This window comes from Condylostylus longicornis, unplaced genomic scaffold (genome assembly GCF_029603195.1).
Source record: "Condylostylus longicornis isolate FDR11 unplaced genomic scaffold, ASM2960319v2 ptg000148l, whole genome shotgun sequence".
Lineage (NCBI taxonomy): Eukaryota > Metazoa > Arthropoda > Insecta > Diptera > Dolichopodidae > Condylostylus > Condylostylus longicornis.
The window spans coordinates 2549080-2568703 of NW_026578116.1; the positions used below are offsets into that span (position 1 = coordinate 2549080).

Sequence of the window (19624 nt, forward strand, 5' to 3'; positions counted from 1 at the left end):
CTCCATTAAGAATTAATATTGAGGATGACGATGACTTTGAAGAGAAATAGAATTTTTATTGTGCATAATATTAATGTAGAATATTTTTAAATGAAAAAATAGTCATTGTTCCTCTATAATAAATATTTGATAATTTTTTTTTATAAATTTTAATTATTAATTTATTTTTTTGTTTTATTAGTATTATTCTCCAAAAACAGCTCTTAACCAAAATTTTCAATTTAATTAATTTTTTTTTTATTCTATTTAAATTTTTCTTTCGAATTAATTTTAATTATTGTAAAAAGTTCTTTAAGCTTAAAATGTAGATTTATGTTTTCGAACTACGAAAAAAATATATTCATACTAAATATAATCATACGTTTTCGAAAATAAATTTTTCTTAAATAAAAAGTTAATAATTAAAATTTTGTGTCCGCACTTCGAGTATTAATTAATTGTTTATTTTATAATTTATAAACTTTTAATTAAAAATCTAGTTTTATAATCGAAAATTATGAAAATTATGTACATACAAATGTGTGTACAAATGCTGAGAACTAGACAACGCAATATTACAAATTGATTGTCTTTATGAAATTATACAATTAATCAATTAAACCAGATTTAAATTCATAAAAATCACGCAATAATGAGTTTTCAAACTCGATTAAAACGTTTGCCTCACTAACTGCGAAATGACGCTGTAAAAACTAATTACATACATGCATACAATTAAATAATACTCGTGCAACGCAGTCATAATAATAAAAGTATCTACTCCTTTTTCTCATTTTGAATCTATAATGAGAAACATGTAACATGTGCTATGTTCAAGACAGAAATTTGCAATATATAGCACTTTAAAATGTAATTCTCTCTCATATTCAGTGGTAGTATGCAATAGAAAATTGTATACAGTACTTGAATTTTATACAATATAACTAAAGCTTGAAAATATTTTAAACTTCTTAAAATAAATTATAACCTATCGATTGGTAATATACCTAAAACGATACGGCCAGCATAATAACTATACTAGAAGTGGGGTCACAAAATTACATAAACCAGATTTAAAAAATAATTGTATATTCTACAGAAACTACTGTATGTATTTCTATTCGAATCCTTATGTCTCATAAAATATATGCATTTTTATGCATATTTATTTATGATTTCAGATTAAAAAATTATTACCGAGTCGTGTTAACAAAACAAATACCGAAGTTGATATTTTATTTTTTAATCGTATACCAAAAACTGGTACTGAAACTATGATAAATTTATTAACTGATTTATCAAAATTAAATAATTTTGATTTAATATCAGAACCATTATCAACACAAACAATATTACCATCAATGACAGTTGATGAACAAGAAGAATTAGTTCAAGATATTAGTAGTTATACTGATGGTACTGTTTATATATCACATGTTAATTATATTAATTTTAAACAATATGATAATCCACAACCAATATATATGAATATGGTAAGAGATCCAATTGAACGTGTTATAAGTTGGTATTATTTTAAAAGAACTCCATGGTTTGCTATTATGGAAAATTCAGCTGGTATAAATGTTTCAAATCCAGATAAAAACTTTTATAAAAGACGTTTTGAAGATTGTGTTTTACTTAAAGATCCTGAATGTATTTATGAAACTGGAAGTTATTATAATGAAGGAGATGATTATAGAAGACAAACATTATTCTTTTGTGGTCATGATCCACTTTGTTTGTATGTTTTTTTTTTCTATATATATATAAAAAAAAAATTTAAAACAAAAATAATTATGAGGAAAAATATGAAAATTTTTTTTTTTCAAGACCATTTAATACAGATCGTGCATTACAATTGGCTAAAAAAAATGCTGAAAAAAATTATGCAGTTATTGGTTTATGGGAAGAATTAAATATTACATTAACTGTATTTGAACGTTATATACCAAGATATTTTAAAGGAGCAACAGCATTATACTATTGTAAATAATTAGAAAATTAATTGAAATATTCCATTTTAAAAATATATATATATATGTATATATAATTTATTTTACAGTGGAGAATAATGAATCCATTAAAAATAAGAATACATGGAAATTGAAAACAAATGAAAAAATTAAAAATTTATTAAGGAATAATTTTACAAAGGAAATTGAATTTTATGAATTCTGCAAACAAAGACTATATAAACAATATATAGCAATTAAATTACATTAAATTATTTATTTATTAATTTAAAATGCCAATAAAATAAGCGTATTTAATCTACTCATTTAATTTGTATATATAAATATAATATTTTTATTCTTAAATTACAACAATTCTGTTAATATTCTTAATACTTCTTACGTATAGCTGAATATATAGAAATTAACTTTCAACTTCAAATTTATTTAATTAAAAAAAAACACATTTTTAATAATAACTTTTTATTCCAATCCGAAGGTGCATATTATTTTTTAAAATTTCTTTTCCAATATAGTACGAATTCTCCGATTAAGCGATATTTCCTCTTACAATTTCTAATTAAATCACAATTATTAAAAAAAAATGTTAAATTTTTCAAAAAAAAAAAAAGTATTATATAATCACACAATTTTCTATTTTTCCATCTATCCCCAAAATATACAACCATATATACACACCATATATAGCTTCAAAGATTATCTTTACGGCAATTAAATAATACAAGAAAAGCTGAATTAGATTTAGTATATTTAAATCGTTTACCACGTACTGGAACAGAAACATTATTAAAACTCTTTGAATATTTAGGTCATTTAAATGATTTTAAAATAATTGAAGTACCAATTGAAAATAAACCTGAATTTCAACCATTTTATTGGGTACCTGAACCACCGCCTGTTAAAAGAGCTGTTAAAGAAATTCTTGAAATTGCTCAAACAGGTCGTCTTATTTATGTTGATTTCAATAATTTTATTAATTTTACACAATTTAAAGCACCAAAACCAATTTATATTGGTTTTGTAAGAAATCCAATTGAAAGAATTCATAGTACATTTTATCATATTAGAGAAGAAATTGTACTTGGTGGTAAATTAAGTGAAAATGAAACAACACATAAAATTCGTTTTCGTGATTGGTATGATTTAGATTTTAATCATTGTATTAGACAAGAATTACCACCATGTAAATATGAATTACATTCAACTGAAAATAGAGAATATGATTGGCCAAGACAAATATTAACATTTTGTGGAGTACATCCAAATTGCCGGTAAGTTTTATATTTAAAATATTAAGAAATTTTTCGAAAAAATTAATGAAGAAATGGCGATATTAACTTAAAAAGAAATAAAATATCCAATTTTTGTGTAGAAATAGATTAAAAGAAATTATAATATAATTAAATAATAATTATGTGGACCTACAACAATAATCTAATTTTAAGTTAATAAATATGTCATAATTCCCTATAGTATTCTCTATATTCTCGTATACACCTAAATATAAAATGAAAAATCACAAACCATATATTAATATAAATATTATATATAAAATACATACCTATAGGCCATTTAATTCACAATGGGCTGCTCAAGAAGCTAAAAGAATTGTTGATCAAGAATATGCTGTTGTGGGTACCTGGGATCATACAAATGCTACATTAAAAGTTCTTGAAAAATTAGTTCCGAAATATTTTCGTGGAGCCCAATCGATTTATTACTGTAAGAAGATGAAAAACAAATTCAAATTTATTATTCATATATCGGAATTTTTATTATTATTTTTATTTATTTTTTTTTTTCTAGCATTTATTGAAAATAATTTAGAAAATCCATTAAAACATCCAATTTCATTTGATGTTATGGAAATTTTAAATCAAAAATTTTCAAATGAAATCGATTTTTATGAATTTTGTAAACGTAAATTATTTAAACAATATATAAGTATAATTAGAAATGAATTTTATACAAAACAATTGGAAGAAGAAGAAGATGATGAAATGAATGAAGCTATGTAAAATAACTAAAATATTTTCATACAAATGTATAATATAAGTGTATAATTTTTTAATATTAGTTTCAAATAAAATTTTAATAATAGAAAATATTTATTATAATTACAATACAAAATAATTATAAAATTAAATTGAATTTCTAATTGGTAACGAGTTCCGACAACAACATATTAGACGACATATATTCCGATAACAATCACTTAAAACTTTAGAGCTCATACAACTATAAATTAGTTCTAATGTCAATTGAGTGTGAATCTCTAAATAATTACAAATTAAATCGTATTATGTAATCATACAAAATAAAATTTAGAAATTCAGACATAATTCGAACACAAAACATAATAATACAAAAAAACAACAATGTCTTCATACTACATCCTAGTCCAAAATTAATTGAATATCAAAAGTAATTATAAAAAATAATATTAATAGCTTCCAAGTTTAAACAATTATTGAAAGCAAACCGATTAGACCAATTAATCATAGAAATATTGTCCCAGTTTAAAAAAAATTCTAATTTTTGTTTTCATTAAAGATTAAATGGCATTCAAAAAACATTTTCACGTTGAAATTTGCTTTATTCGTACTAAAATTTGCTTTTAAAATAATAAAAAAAAAACAAAAATTTTTTTTTTATTTTGCATTCCACGTCTTTTTATTTAATTTTTAATATAATAAATTAATAATTAAATTATGTTGAGATTTTTTATTAAAAATAATACGAGATCATGTCTATTTTTTTATGAAATTTTTCTCTAAAATATTAATAATTAAAATTAAATTTAAATTGTTTATTAAATAAAAAAATAAATACGGTAAAAATCGTGTAATATAAACATTTTTTTAGAATGTCATTTGATCTACATTAATTATAAACATTATTGCTGTCATAAGTCATAAAAAGTGTTACCATTTTGTTTGTTATTTAACAAAATTTTTCACAAAATAATTGAACAGTGAGTTCGATTTTCTGATAAATAATTTGACACATTAAAAATGTGGTAACACGCTTATTTAATCTATGTTTTTAAAAAAACTACCCTTAAATAATTTTGACATTCAATCTAATGTCACTTGAAATTGTAAAATCTTATTAAAAGATTTTTCGAAGAATGCAGATTATTTTTCAAATACGAAAAGAAAACAAGGCTTGTTTGACTGTTGCTCATATCAGTTCTGCTTAAGTAACCTAAATGAAACCATTTTTAATAGCTAACAATTACCAGAATTTCAAAAAAAAAAGAAAATTATGGTTATAAAGTCTTGTAATTTTTTTGAGTGCATATGAACTTGAGTTACAAATTTTATATCAGTTTATATGGCAAAAATTTTGTTTTTAGCTAGATACATTTAATTCGATGGATTTAAATAATACTATAGTTGGTGAAATAAATCAATTATATTATAATCGTGTTCCGAAAACTGGTAGTGAAATGATGATTTTATTGTTAAGAACATTAGCGAAGGCCAATGATTTTAGAGCCCAAATTATTAATACATTGATACAAAAATATTTAAATGATACGGTACAAGAAGAACATATTGAAGCTGTTGCCAGTTATGGACAAAATGTAGCTGTTATTGAACATATAAATTATTTAGATTTTAATAAATTTAATAAGCCACGTCCAATTTATTTTAATACTGTCCGTCATCCGATTGATCGAATTGTTAGTTGGTTTTATTATATACGTTCACCATGGATATTTTTAGTACAAGCAAGAAGAAATAATCGTACATTAAGTTCAGTTGATTTTATGAAAAAAGATTTTGAAACTTGTGTTTTAACATATGATCCTGAATGTAATATGGTTCAAGGTGAACTTAGTAATGGAAAAAATGTACAATTTCGTCAAACAATATTCTTTTGTGGACAAGACATAGAAAATTGCTTGTAAGTTACCATAAGATATCCATTTAAATTTAATTGAGTATGGGAGAGATGATTGACAATTTTTTATTTTTTTACTTTCGTTTTTAAAATTAAAGTAAAATAATAGAAAATACACAATAGTTTTAGAAAAATTTGATGATTTTCAAAAGTTTTACTTTGAAAAATTACAATAAAAATATTTAAAGAGTATATTTATTGTAAATAAATTAACACATACACGTACATAATTCAAATGCAATATGAAACGCAATTAAAAAATTTTTAATTTTTAACGCAAAAATTTCTTATACTTTTGATTTAAATTAGAAAAAACTATAAAAAACTTTTCATAAAAGACCTGGTCTCGTTAAATCTCAACTGAAAAAGGAATCATTTTAGTTAGAAAAACTTTTCCATTTCATACATTATAGCTCAATGTATTGGAAGCATTGGTTCTTAATAACACTGACGTAGGTGAAATCGATCAATTGTACTATAATCGTGTACCGAAAACTGGTAGTGAAATGATGATATTATTAATAAAAACACTAGCACCTCTAAACAGTTTTATACATAAAAATCATAATGGACCAATTGCTAAAACAATGAAATATGACGAAGAACAGGAACATGCAGTTCGTGTAGCTGAAACATGTACAGAATGTGTTGTAACAGAACATATAAATTATTTAGATTTCCCTAAATTTGATTTGAAAAGACCAATTTATATGAATACGGTACGAGATCCAATTGATCGAATTATAAGTTGGTTCTATTTTGTACGTTCACCATGGATATTTTTAGTACAAGCTAGAAAAAATAATCATTCTTTAGCTACACAAGATTTTATGAGAAAAGATTTTGAAACTTGTGTTTTAAGTCGAGATGAAGAATGTTATATGCCAATTGGTGATGTATCATTAGGAAATAATAATCAATTTCGTCAAACTTTATTTTTTTGTGGACAGCAGTATAAAGACTGTTTGTAAGTTCAATGAATGGTTCATATAAAATTAAGTAATATGCTGTAAAAAATTAAAATTAATAGATTTGCTTGATTTTGCTTGAAATTTTTAACACAATTTTACATATGATCTCCTTTATATAATCTAGAATTCTAGATAATCTCCTTTATCTATTACTCAATTGTAAAAGTTAATGTATTGTAAGTCGTTTATAAAGAAATTATATAGAATCATCTTAGAAAACACACTTGTATACTATATTAGAATACCCTTAATTGATAATGATTTAAGGAAAATAATATTATTAATAAGGATTGAATGACATTAAATTATCCTGACTTCAATTTATCATTAAAATTTGCAAGAACTTTTACGGTTTTAACAAATTTTGGAGAGAAATTTCATTCAATCTAAAATTTAAACAAAATTTCGTAGTCTTCTGCAACAAGATAAAATAATTAGAAAATTATTTTAACTTTATACATTATAGCTGAGTCTAGTACAACCTCTAACCCTTAATAACACTTATGTAGCAGATATCGATCAAATATATTATAATCGTATACCAAGAACTGGCAGTGAAACGATGATTTTATTAACAAAAACTCTTGGATATCTAAATAATTTTAACCATAAAATTTACAATGGAGCTATTGATAAAACATTGAAATATGATTTGGAAAAAGAACGAGCTGTTCGTATTGTTGGAACATGTTTACATTGCATTATTGTTGAACCTTCAAATTATTTAGATTTTGAAAAATTTAATCTAGAAAAACCAATTTATATGAACATGGTCCGTCACCCAATTGATCGAATTATTAGCTGGTTTTATTATATACGTTCACCCTGGGTATTTTTAGTACAAGCAAAAAATAGTAATTTTAAGTTAGAATTATCAGATGCATTAATGAGGAAAAATTTTGAGACATGCGTTCTAACTCATGATGAAGAGTGTTATATGCCTCGTGGTGATATGACACTGTTATCTAATAATCAATTTCGGCAAATTTTATTTTTTTGTGGACAAGATTACACAGTTTGCTTGTAAGTTTAATTAGAAACTTTAATATAACATTTTAAGAAATTTTAAGACAAAGATTAAATGACATTTTATATCTAATCTCAAAATGCAATTACTTACTTTTCATTCCATTCACTCTTGTAAAATTGTTTAAACTACCAATTTTAATATACAAATTTTAGAGAAAAATTTCAATTAAATACATAAAATAGTTACAACATTATTTTCGAAAAGGAATCTCGTACACTATCAGAAAAACTAAAAATTAGCACAATTATTATTTAAATTTCATATATTATAGCTTAACTTTCTGCATCCTTGGACACTTAATAATACTGATGTAGGGGAAATCGATCAAATATATTATAATCGTGTACCAAAAACTGGTAGTGAAATGATGATATTGTTAATAACAAAATTAGCATATCTTAATGGTTATAAGTACAAAAATCATAATGGACCCATTGATAAAACAATGAGAATTGAATTAGAACAAGAACATGCTGTTCGAGTAGCTGAAACGTGTATGCATTGTGTCGTAACAGAGCATATAAATTATTTAGATTTCCCTAAATTTGATTTAAAACGACCAATTTATATAAATACAGTCCGACATCCTATAGATCGTATTATTAGCTGGTTTTATTTTGTACGTTCACCATGGATATTTTTAGTACAATCTAGAAAGAATAATCGTACTTTACAATCTGTTGACTTTATGAGAAAAGATTTTGAAACATGTGTTTTAACACTTGATGAGGAATGTTATATGCCTCAAGGTGATGTTACATTAGGAAATAATAATCAATTTCGTTAAACATTATTTTTTTGTGGACAAGATTCTGCAGCTTGCTTGTAAGTTTGACTAACATTAATACATCTATTTAATTTTAATGATAAATTGATCATTATTGAATTTCTAAAGAACATTAATGACATTCTATAAATATTTTCGGTTTGAAAATATTTCTTGTTTTTCATTGAAATTTATCATAACGGGTTTTTAACAATATGCAGAATTTTGGAGAAGAATTTCATGCAATTGAAACAAAATTTTGCAAAACTGATCTCTCAAAAATCTCGGACAGAATATTAAAAAAATTTAAAAAAAAAAAGTAAATTCTTTAAACTTTCAAAATTATAAATTATAGTATAACTCACTGCAACCATCGGATCTTAATAATACTGTTTTAGGAGAAGTTGATCAATTATATTATAATCGTGTTCCAAAAACGGGTAGCGAAATGATGATATTATTGTTGATAACACTTGGGCGACAAAATGGTTTCACATACAAAAATCAAAATGGACCTATTGACAAAACACTAAGTTATGAAGCAGAAAAAGAGCATGCTGTTCGAATATCTGAATTATGTATGCATTGCATTGTTAGCGAGCATATAAATTTTTTAGATTTTCCAAAATTTAATTTGGATAGACCAATTTATATGAATACGGTACGAGATCCAATTGATCGAATTATTAGTTGGTTCTATTTTGTACGTTCACCATGGATATTTTTAGTGAATGCCAGAAATAACAATCGTTCGTTGAATTCAGCCGACTTTATGAGAAAAGATTTTGAAACATGTGTTTTAACACATGATGAAGAATGTTATTTGCCTATTGGTGATATCTCTCTAGGAAATAATAACCAATTTCGGCAAACAATATTTTTTTGTGGACAAGATCGAGCACTTTGTATGTAAGTTAAAATGAAAGATAATTTCAATTATGTTGAAAAAAAAAATAAATTTTTAAACGGTTGCAAAACACCATGTGTTTGAAATAAATGGTTCAATTCATAGTTAGAACATCTTATTCAGATCATTACATAAAAATTTTTAAAACTACAGTCAGTGTATTTTGTTTTCTATTGTGCAACCTGCTTTATTCGTATCCTTATAAAACTTTGATAACGTATTATATATCTATTATAAACTATGTTATAGTTGAATTCATTGCATTATTGGAGCCTTAATAACACTGACGTAGGAGAAATTGATCAATTATATTATAATCGTGTACCAAAAACTGGTAGTGAAATGATGATTTTACTTTTAAAAACTCTGGCACCATATAATAATTTTATATTTAAAAATCATAATGGTCCAATAGACAAAACAATGACTGCCAAAGTAGAAGAGGAACATGCTGTTCGTATTGCTGATACATGTTTGCATTGTGCTATAACAGAGCATATAAATTATTTAGATTTTCCAAAATTTGGTTTAAAACGACCGATCTATATGAATACAGTTCGGCATCCAATTGATCGGATAATTAGTTGGTTTTATTTTTTACGTTCACCATGGATATTTTTAGTACAAGTTCGAAAACACAATTCAACTTTACCAAGTGTTGATTTTATGAAAAAAGATTTTGAAACATGTGTTCTAACTCACGATGAAGAATGTATTATACGTCAAGGTGATATATCTTGGCTAACAAATAATCAGTTTCGACAGACTTTATTTTTTTGTGGACAAGATAGTATGGCTTGCTTGTAAGTTAAATTCATGACATATTAAATATATAAATTGATTGATTTCCACTTTAATGTCTGGGATTTTGAAAAAAGTTATAAATTGTCAAGTATTTTGGGGTTAAACCTGCAATATGTAGGTATTGTAACTATATTCACTGTTGTGACCAAACTATAATCGCTATATCTAAACTATAGTAATTAAAATCGGTGTCTGTTTTCGAATATTTTTATGAAATTCATTTAGATTTCAAATCCCATTACTGATTTACAAATTTATTATGTGATTACCAAAGACAAACGCGTAGTATAATATTGAAATGCTGATCTCCAAATTCAATTTTTGGGTACTTTAAAAAAAGGGATTTTTCGTACATATTCAAACATTAACAATAACAATGAAGATCCGGCATTGGAAATGCAAAGGCTTCGAATATTAACGATGTTGTAATTATGTGCTTTAAAAAAATTAAAACGTTCAATTAAATTATTTCAAATAATATTAAGCCTATACGTGTTATTCAAAAATTACATAACGCAATTTCTTTTTTAGATCAATGCTTTACTTCCTTTGATCTTAAATAATTCTCTTGTAGCAGAAAGTGATATTCTCTTTTATAATAGAGTTCCAAAAACCGGAAGTGAAATGATGACACTTTTAATTGCACATTTAACTAAAAGAAACAAATTCCGTATTGGACGTGTTGAAGTAAAAGATTTAGGTTTAAAAAAAAGTTTAAATTATACCGAACAAAATATTTATGTAAATGATATTAAGTTAGCAGAACCTGGAACAGTTTTTACACCACATGTAAATTATATAGATTTTCATAAGTTCAGTGTAAAACGGCCAATATATATGAATACGGTTCGACATCCTGTTGAAAGATTAATTAGTTGGTTTTATTTTATGCGTTCACCATGGCTTTTTTTAAAATGGCCTAAATTACCAACAATAGAACATGTGAAAAAAGATATGGAAACATGTGTTTTAACTGGCGACATTGAATGCCTTTATATACAAGGAGAAACCAGACAACATGACTCAAATCAATTTCGGCAAACATTAATGTTTTGTGGTCATAATGCTGAGGAATGTTTGTAAGTTTCTAAATTAAATAATATACTAAAAATATTACTAAAGGAGTTTTGGAAATTGTGGCAATTTCATCACTATTACACATTAATTTTCATTTGAATGTCGCATTTTTGCCTCAAAGTAATTTGACTCGTCTTAGAATAAAATAAATTTATGCACATACACATACAGTTTTCTCTATAGAGAATCGACAAGCACTGGTTTTAGATAAAACTTTTATTCCTTTAGTTGGATACATTATACTATCAGAAATTGAACAACACAATTGTAGGTGAGCGTGATCAATTATTTTACAACCGAGTACCAAAAACCGGTAGCGAAAATATGATACTATTGATGTCAGTAATGGGAAAGGTCAATAATTTTTATGTAACTTCCTTCAAACTTAAAGACGGAATTAGAAAAAGTTTAAATGAAACTGAAGAAAAAGAATATGTAAACATTATTAATAACATTTCAGATGGAAATGCTATTATTCCACACATAAATTATCTAGATTTCCACAAATTCAATGCAAAACGACCAATATATATGAACACGGTTCGACATCCCGTAGAAAGATTGATTAGTTGGTTTTATTTTATGCGTTCACCGTGGCTTTTTTTGAAATGGAAAAAGCTACCAACTATTGAAGAAGTAAAAAAAGATATGGAAACATGTGTCTTAAGCGGTGATATTGAATGTCTTTATGTGCAAGGGGAAACTAGACAACATGATAAGAATCAATTCCGTCAAACTTTATTTTTCTGTGGTCAAAATGCTACAGAATGTTTGTAAGTAGATTAAAAGTTATGTTATATTTAAAACCATAATGGTGATATCCGACAAGCATACCAAATCATAATAATTATATAATCGCAATGTATAAAAAATCAAAAATTGCTTTTTAAACCTACAAATCTGTACCATTATAAATTCCGTATGCGTTTCCATTTTGATGTTTCATTTCTTTATTTTCTTATCAAAAAGCGGCAAAGCTGAACCAATTAAGCGTAAGGTGAAATTAAAATTGAAATATTTTAATTTTTATTTAAAGTTTTTATTCGTAAATTTTTTACATAAAAACTTTTTTTTCCAATATAGTTAAAAACATTAGACAATCAGAAATTAAACAATACAGTTGTAGGTGAGCGTGATCAAATATTTTATAATCGAGTTCCAAAAACTGGTAGCGAAATGATGGTATTGTTGGCGAAAGTTTTGGGTGAGATTAATGATTATCGTGTCACTTCATTTAAACTAAAAGATGGAATAAGAAAAAGTTTAAATGAAACTGAAGAAAAAGAACTGGTTGACACCATTAATAATATTTCGGACAAAACCATTGTTTTTCCTCACATAAATTATCTTGATTTTCATAAGTTTGGTGCGAAACGACCAATTTATATGAATACAGTTCGACATCCTGTTGAAAGATTAATTAGTTGGTTTTATTTTATGCGTTCACCATGGCTGTTTTTAAAATGGCCAAAACTACCAGAACTAGAACATGTAAAAAAAGATATGGAAACATGTGTCTTAAGTGGTGATATTGAATGTCTTTATGAGCAAGGAGAAACTAGGCAACGTGACAGTAATCAATTCCGTCAAACTTTATTTTTCTGTGGTCAAAATGCAGCAGATTGCTTGTAAGTTATGGAATTTTTCTTATTTCAATGTTAAAATTTAATATATGACGAAGGCAACCCGAAATTAATCGCATGAAATTCAATGCCAATAAAATAATTGAGATAAAAAAATGTATCTTTAATATCTTCAGGCCTGAATTGCTTTGAATTTCGTTTACGTTTCCATTTTGATGTTTCATTTCTTTTCACTTCAAAAAAAAAAATCAAATACATAGAGCTGATGCAATAATAATGCGTTACAATTAATATCTAAAATTATAATTTTAATTTAATTCAAAAGTTCAAAGCATTCTTCTCAGAACAATCCGTATGTTATGCGAATAGTAATTTTTATTCAAATACATATATAGGTAAAAACATTAGACAAGCATCAGTTAAACAATACAGTTGTAGCTGAGCGTGATCAATTATTTTATAATAGAGTACCAAAAACTGGAAGTGAAATGATGATGTTATTGATTTCGCAACTTAGGTTCGAAAATAATTTTCGATTTGGTTCTTTTAATGTTGGAGAAAATGGAATTAAAAAAAGTTTAAATGAAAGTGAACACAGAAGATGCGTATATAATATTTATAATGAGTCGGATGGAACTGTTTTTACGCCTCACATTAATTATCTTGATTTTCATAAATTTGATGCGAAACGACCAATATATATGAATACGGTTCGACATCCTGTTGAAAGAATAATTAGTTGGTTTTATTTTTTGCGTTCACCATGGCTTTTTTTAAAATGGCCAAAATTACCAGAATTGGAAGATGTAAAAAAAGATATGGAAACATGTGTGTTAAGTGGTGATATTGAATGTTTTTATGAGCAAGGAGAAACTAGACAAAATGATAAAAATCAATTCCGCCAAACATTATTTTTTTGTGGTCAAAATGCTGAAGAATGTTTGTAAGTTATAGCTTTCAGAAAAGAAATTGTGTTTTGTGAAAGCAATGATAGTGAACGCGAAAATTGAATATTGTAATCATTACTAACTTTTCTATAATTAATTTCCAAAAACCAATTATATTAACAAAATATCATATTAGTAGATATAGTAGAGCAAAATTATGTCAACCTTTTATAATAGGCATTTGATACAGGAACACTTTGTTTAATATAATCCCTGAAGAACTATTCTACCTGTGCTAATGTTTCAAAAACATTATATTAATAATCATTTGTGTATAGGAGCTAAAAAAGCACTGGGAAAGAACGATATATTTAACTTAGGATTCAATGTTTTTATTCCACCACAATAGATTAAAATAATTTTTTTTGATAAAATCAATTTATTTGATTTTAGCTAAACACACTAAATTTTTCGAATTTCAACAATACTCAGTCTGAATCAAGTATTTTACTTTATAATAGAGTACCAAAAACTGGCAGTGAAATGATGGTACTACTTATAAAAACATTATCTGAATACAATAATTTCTACACCAAAAGTATAGGTGGCCGTATTGCTAGATCAATGAATTCAACTGATGAACTTGATTCAATAAAAAATATTACATTACGAGCAAATGGAACATCTGCTATTGATCAACATGTAAATTATCTTGATTTTGAAAAATATGATTATGAAAAACCAATTTATATGAATACAATACGTCATCCGATTGAAAGAATTATTAGTTGGTTTTATTTTTTACGTTCACCATGGCTATTTCTAAGGCAATTTCATCTAATGAATATTCCATTACCAACAAAAGAATTTGTTATAAAAGATTTTGAAGAATGTGTTCTTACAGGAGATTCAGAATGTTTATATTTACAAGGTGATATGAAACTTAATTTACATCAAATTCGGCAGATTGTATTTTTTTGTGGTCAAGATGGTCCAACATGTATGTAAGTTATAACATCGTAATACTCATGACTGAAATAATCACGTAAACGAAAAACTATAATACTCTTCCTCTTTATTAGTAGTTTGAGAAAAATCCCAATCCTGGAAATAAATCCGGAATTTGAAAAAAAATATTTTTTTAACGAATACGACGTCAAGGCTGCATATCTATCTATTGTTTAGTATTGTCGACTTTTGTCAAAATTTTCAAAGATTAACTAAGCTGAAAAAAATTATTTTTTCCCAAATTAGTAATTTTCTTTTAAATTCGATATGGTTGCCAATTTAATTCATATATATATATTAATGTCACCATTTTATTTGCAAATCGCTGGCAAAACTGTGATACCACGTAAGTGCAAATATTTCCAAAAGTACTTTACCAATTTTCTGTTTAGGAAATGTCAAACAATCCATCTTTTAAATTTATGAAAATATGAAAATTATTTAAAGAATATGTAATTATTTATTAGTTTTTACTGTTTCGTAAATTTAAAAGATTGATTGTTTGAAATTTCCTAAACAGAAAATTGGTAAAGTACTTTTGGAAATATTTGCACTTACGTGGTATCACAGTTTTGCCAGCGAAATATTTATAGTACATGTCAATTTTAAAAAATTCTCCTTAATTTCAATGCTACGCGAAAGCTTATAACTAAACCATTTTTAATGTTAAACAACAATTGAAGGATCAAAAAATATATGACTAAGTTTAGAAATTAATTTTTTGTTAATTCCAGTTAAACTCATTATATACATTTTACTTAAATAAAACATCAGTTGCTGATCGAGATCAATTATTTTATAATAGAATTCCAAATCCAGAAAATGATATTATTGTAGATGTAGCTAAACTTTTAATGAAACAAAATAATTTTGAATATCTTTCATTGCCACACTTTGATGGAGTAAGAAAAAGTTTAAATAAAAGTGAAGAAGAAGCTTATATTCGTATTGTTGAAGATTATCCAGATTCTGTAATTATTGTTCGTCATATTAATTATCTTGATTTTCATTCATTTAATGTTTTACAACCGATTTATATAAATTGTGTAAGAAATCCAATTGATAGATTAATTGAATGGTTCTATTATCAACGTTCACCATGGCATTTTTTAGAACTACCAAATCTTCCGACAGCTGATTTTATTAAAAAAGATATGGAACAATGTGTTTTAACTGGTGATCCTGAATGCCTATATATTCAAGGTGAAGCAAATGAAAAAAGTAATAATATGTTTAGGCAAATCGTATTTCTATGTGGTCAAACAGCTGAAGATTGTTTGTAAGTTATATGAAAATGCATATAATTTTTAATGAAAGCGTAGACACATTTTAAAGAATAAAATAAAATATTAATTCAAGTTATAGCTTTCTATTATGTATGGCAGCATAAATCGTAATTTAATTGTCAAAATTTGAAAATTTCTAATTCTTAACTTGGCATTAAATAATACAGAAGATTCAATAGGTTTAATAAAATTCGATTAAAATCATTTTAGTGTCGGTTTATACAATGACCATATACAAAACTGACTTAATAGAATAGTCATCAATATTAAAAATAGTAGAAATTTTTTAAATGAAGAATAAAACTCCAATGTTGCATTAATTACTAACCAAATGAATTTATATACTCGTAATTCATAGAATCACTTTCATCAAATTAACTTTAATGAAATTATTCAATATTTTTTCGATTTATTAATATCGAAATCTTGTTATTTGTATTTTATATTTTGTACCTAATTATGGTGACATAAATTATGAAAAATATTTAAAAAAACAAAAAACATAAAAATTCACCACGATAATATTTTCATGCATCCAAAAAAAAAAAAAAAGAGCTGATAAGAGCTACATGTTCTGCTCATTTATGTATGTGTTACCCATTTAATATGCTCAATTTCTAAATATATTGCTTATTAAAAAAATATTCTATTATAATAGAAAATTAAATTAATTGAAATGCAACGAATATTTTAACATATTCTTCATTTAAAAATTAACTACTACAATAATTTTATTTTATAGTTACAATCAGTAAACACATGGACTCTAAATAATACACATGTCGCTGAACGTAATTTATTATTTTATAATAGAGTACCAAAAACAGGAAGCGAAATGATGATAATGCTATTAATACATTTAAGTCGTGAATTAAATAATTTTCTTATTGCAAATTTAAATGATCCAATGGTAAAAGCAATGCCACCTGAAATTGAATTTAGAAATGTACGTGATATATCTAGTCTTATGGAAAATTCAGTTGTAACACATCATATTAATTATTTAAATTTTAAAATGTATGGTTTCCCGAGACCAATATATATGAATACTGTACGTCATCCAGTTGAACGTATTATTAGTTGGTTCTATTTTTTACGTTCACCTTGGTTAATTTTAAGAGAAAAGAAAAGTAGAAATATTGAATTACCAACAAGAGATTTTCTTGAAAAAGATTTTGAAACATGTGTTTTAAGTGGTGATCCAGAATGTCAATTAATGCAAGGCGATATGAATTTACAAACAAATGATCAAAATCGACAAATTTTATTTTTTTGCGGTCAATTATTACAGGATTGTGTGTAAGTTTTAAAGAAAAAAAGAAAACATAATCAATAGCACAAAATGAAAAAGGAGGAATCAATTGGATCCTAATCAATTGAATTGAAGTAATAGTACCGCTAAATATATTTTTAATATTTGAAAACAAATAATAAATTTTAGTCACCACGAATGGTGATTTTATTAACATAATATTATAAAGTGTAACGAAAAAAAATAATCAGAAATGGAATATTTCTCTATTCCTGTTACACAATAACAATGAATACCTACATAATAAATGTAATTAATTGTGGTGAATTAATATTACGCTCAATGTCATTATTACATTTTTAATACGTCCATTATCTACAGTTAACTGATTTAGTGATGTTCGTATTAACAGTCATTTAGCCAGAATTTATTTCAAATACTCCAATTTAGTCGTAATTACTCAAGTTCAGTGTCATTTCGTAAAAATTTATATTATTTATGATTATTGTTATTCAAATTTCAAACTACAAATAGCTCCATACAATTTCATAGCATAGTAATCAAGCAAATCTACGAGTATATTATAGGTAACATATTATATTTATGGCAATGGAACAAAACTATCTAGGAAAGAATTTGTATTTCAATAAATTAGTTTATGTTTAAAGGAGGTTATGCCTAAAGTTATATTATATTGTCAGGATTTTGTACTTAATTCATTTCAACAATTTTACTTCGTTGGACAGAAGTTACTAGAAATCCTTAACTACTATATGAATATGATATGATTAATTATGATTCGTCAAAAAAAAAAAATGTTTTAAAAACGAAAGTATAAAAAATGTTGTCATTATGCATTCATCTCCTCTGCCCAAATAAAATTTCCCCTACTTTTTGAACCGAAATTTAGAAAAATAAAAAAAGAGAATTGTCATGTTCACTTTTTTTTTTTTTTAAATCCAAGTACATACATACAATTATTATGAAAAATAATAAATATTTATAGGCCATTAAATGAACCAGGTCCATTACAAATAGCAAAACGTCGTGTTGAAGAAGAATATGCTGTTGTCGGAACTTGGGAAGAAACAAATATAACTCTTACAGTTTTAGAACATTATATACCAAGATATTTTAAAGGAGCTTTGGAAATTTATAATAGTAAGTAAATATATATATAGTATAAATATATATATATATATAATAATATAAATATTAATATTATATATATATATATAAAATATATATTATTAATAGGAGAATTAAAAGATGTCAATAAAAATAGTAATCCATATAAACCAAAAATTAGTCAAGAAGTCCGTGATATTATTGCAGCAAATTTAACACGTGAAATTGAATTTTATGAATTTTGTAAACAAAGATTATACAAACAATATATTGCAATTAAAAAAGAAGAAATTGCATTAGAATTTGATGAATTGTATGGTAGTAATGAAGATGATGAAGATTTTGATAATAATAATGAATGATGTTTAAAATTATATATGTATATAATATTATATTAATATAATAATGATTGTATAATTAAATTTATATATTTTTTTTTTTAATTTGTGTATATATTATGTACAATTGGTTAATAATATTAACATTTATTTATATTATAATTTATAATAATGAAAACATCATAAATTAATAATAAAAAAAAAAGAAAATCATTTTTTGATTTCACTTCTATAAGTATAATAGAAAAATATTTTTTTTTCTTTTAAATATTTTACACTTTCCATATTATAATAATTATTAAAGGATGCTACATTACATTATTCTTAACTCTTGTAAATGAGAAAAATTTTCAGAATTTGTTTAAGCAATTTTTAAAAATTTGAATCATAAAATTAAATTACCAATATAGATTTGTCTAGTGAACAAGTATACAAACAACAATAGGCCAAAGAATATAGAATTAAATACAAAAAACAATTACCTTCATATAACTCGTTTTATATTTGCGAAATGATAAATTATACCTCAATCCAGAAAATGATAACCAGAGACTTATAAGTTTTTAGAAATTCTTGTATTTAAAATATTTCTGTGCATTTTTGAACTTATTATTCTTTTGGAAATAATCATATTACAGAGGTTCAAGTCATGACTATTTCCAAAAGAATAATAGTCATGTTACAGAGTCATGTAACATGACTATTATTCTTTCATAATAGTCATGT

At 24.9% G+C, this 19624-nt stretch overlaps 1 protein-coding gene across 1 annotated transcript in view; it reads left to right on the top strand.

Moving 5' to 3' along the window:
* Nucleotides 1-19624, top strand: part of LOC129615801 (heparan sulfate 2-O-sulfotransferase pipe-like) — a 134499-nt gene that overhangs the window by 91636 nt on the left and 23239 nt on the right. The gene's annotated exons all lie outside the window — the stretch shown is intronic.